The 2,500-nt window shown below is 61.2% G+C and overlaps 1 non-coding gene across 1 annotated transcript in view; it reads left to right on the forward strand.

Moving 5' to 3' along the window:
• The window catches only part of LOC124772538, a 6,668-nt gene that overhangs the window by 677 nt on the left and 3,491 nt on the right, over positions 1–2,500 (forward strand). Inside the window, exon 1 of the ribosomal RNA XR_007014081.1 lies at positions 1–2,500. This exon is cut by the window's left edge and continues 677 nt beyond it; it is cut by the window's right edge and continues 3,491 nt beyond it. This is a non-coding gene — a ribosomal RNA (large subunit ribosomal RNA).

Here is a 2,500-nt window from a genome sequence, read left to right on the forward strand (position 1 = left end):
CGCGGGCCTCGGTTCGCGTCTGTTGGGCAGAGCCCCGGTGTCCTGGCTGGCTGCCCGGCGGTATATCTGGAGGAGTCGATTCGCCCCTTTGGGCGCTCGGGCTCCCGGCAAGCGCGCGCGGTTCTTCCCGGATGACGGACCTACCTGGCCCGGCCCCGGACCCGCGCCGCTGTTGGCTCGGGATGCTCTCGGGCGGAATAATCGCTCCCGTCAGCGGCGCTTCAGCTTTGGACAATTTCACGACCCGTCTTGAAACACGGACCAAGGAGTCTAACATGTGCGCGAGTCATTGGGCTGTACGAAACCTAAAGGCGTAATGAAAGTGAAGGTCTCGCCTTGCGCGGGCCGAGGGAGGATGGGGCTTCCCCGCCCTTCACGGGGCGGCGGCCTCCGCACTCCCGGGGCGTCTCGTCCTCATTGCGAGGTGAGGCGCACCTAGAGCGTACACGTTGGGACCCGAAAGATGGTGAACTATGCCTGGCCAGGACGAAGTCAGGGGAAACCCTGATGGAGGTCCGTAGCGATTCTGACGTGCAAATCGATCGTCGGAGCTGGGTATAGGGGCGAAAGACTAATCGAACCATCTAGTAGCTGGTTCCCTCCGAAGTTTCCCTCAGGATAGCTGGTGCTCGTACGAGTCTCATCCGGTAAAGCGAATGATTAGAGGCCTTGGGGCCGAAACGACCTCAACCTATTCTCAAACTTTAAATGGGTGAGATCTCCGGCTTGCTTGATATGCTGAAGCCGCGAGCAAACGACTCGGATCGGAGTGCCAAGTGGGCCACTTTTGGTAAGCAGAACTGGCGCTGTGGGATGAACCAAACGCCGAGTTAAGGCGCCCGAATCGACGCTCATGGGAAACCATGAAAGGCGTTGGTTGCTTAAGACAGCAGGACGGTGGCCATGGAAGTCGGAATCCGCTAAGGAGTGTGTAACAACTCACCTGCCGAAGCAACTAGCCCTGAAAATGGATGGCGCTGAAGCGTCGTGCCTATACTCGGCCGTCAGTCTGGCAGTCATGGCCGGTCCTTGCGGCCGGCCGCGAAGCCCTGACGAGTAGGAGGGTCGCGGCGGTGGGCGCAGAAGGGTCTGGGCGTGAGCCTGCCTGGAGCCGCCGTCGGTGCAGATCTTGGTGGTAGTAGCAAATACTCCAGCGAGGCCCTGGAGGGCTGACGCGGAGAAGGGTTTCGTGTGAACAGCCGTTGCACACGAGTCAGTCGATCCTAAGCCCTAGGAGAAATCCGATGTTGATGGGGGCCGTCATAGCATGATGCGCTTTGTGCTGGCCCCCGTTGGGCGAAAGGGAATCCGGTTCCTATTCCGGAACCCGGCAGCGGAACCGATACAAGTCGGGCCCCTCTTTTAGAGATGCTCGTCGGGGTAACCCAAAAGGACCCGGAGACGCCGTCGGGAGATCGGGGAAGAGTTTTCTTTTCTGCATGAGCGTTCGAGTTCCCTGGAATCCTCTAGCAGGGAGATAGGGTTTGGAACGCGAAGAGCACCGCAGTTGCGGCGGTGTCCCGATCTTCCCCTCGGACCTTGAAAATCCGGGAGAGGGCCACGTGGAGGTGTCGCGCCGGTTCGTACCCATATCCGCAGCAGGTCTCCAAGGTGAAGAGCCTCTAGTCGATAGAATAATGTAGGTAAGGGAAGTCGGCAAATTGGATCCGTAACTTCGGGATAAGGATTGGCTCTGAGGATCGGGGCGTGTCGGGCTTGGTCGGGAAGTGGGTCAGCGCTAACGTGCCGGGCCTGGGCGAGGTGAGTGCCGTAGGGGTGCCGGTAAGTGCGGGCGTTTAGCGCGGGCGTGGTCTGCTCTCGCCGTTGGTCGGCCTCGTGCTGGCCGGCGGTGCAGGATGCGCGCGCCTGCGCGGCGTTCGCGCCCCGGTGCTTCAACCTGCGTGCAGGATCCGAGCTCGGTCCCGTGCCTTGGCCTCCCACGGATCTTCCTTGCTGCGAGGCCGCGTCCGCCTTAGCGTGCTCCTCCGGGGGCGCGCGGGTGCGCGGATTCTCTTCGGCCGCCATTCAACGATCAACTCAGAACTGGCACGGACTGGGGGAATCCGACTGTCTAATTAAAACAAAGCATTGCGATGGCCCTAGCGGGTGTTGACGCAATGTGATTTCTGCCCAGTGCTCTGAATGTCAACGTGAAGAAATTCAAGCAAGCGCGGGTAAACGGCGGGAGTAACTATGACTCCTGAGTGCCTATGGGGGCCGGTCACACGTGAGGAGGTCGCTGCTGCCTTGCCGCCCAGGGGATCGGCAGCCGGGCCGGACGGCCTGACTCCAGCGGAGCTGCGGCGCCTGCCGCATGAAGTCCTGGTGAAACTCTTGAACCTCTTCCTCCTGGCCCGCGCCCTCCCCGAGCGTCTGCTTCGCGCCCGGACGTCACTTCTCCCCAAAACGGCTGCACCAACATCCCCCGCTGACTTTCGCCCCATTACGGTCTGCTCGGTGTTGGCGCGGACCTTTCACAAGGTTCTCGCGTCACGCCTGA

Source organism: Schistocerca piceifrons, unplaced genomic scaffold, assembly GCF_021461385.2.
Source record: "Schistocerca piceifrons isolate TAMUIC-IGC-003096 unplaced genomic scaffold, iqSchPice1.1 HiC_scaffold_943, whole genome shotgun sequence".
Taxonomy (NCBI): Eukaryota; Metazoa; Arthropoda; class Insecta; order Orthoptera; family Acrididae; genus Schistocerca; species Schistocerca piceifrons.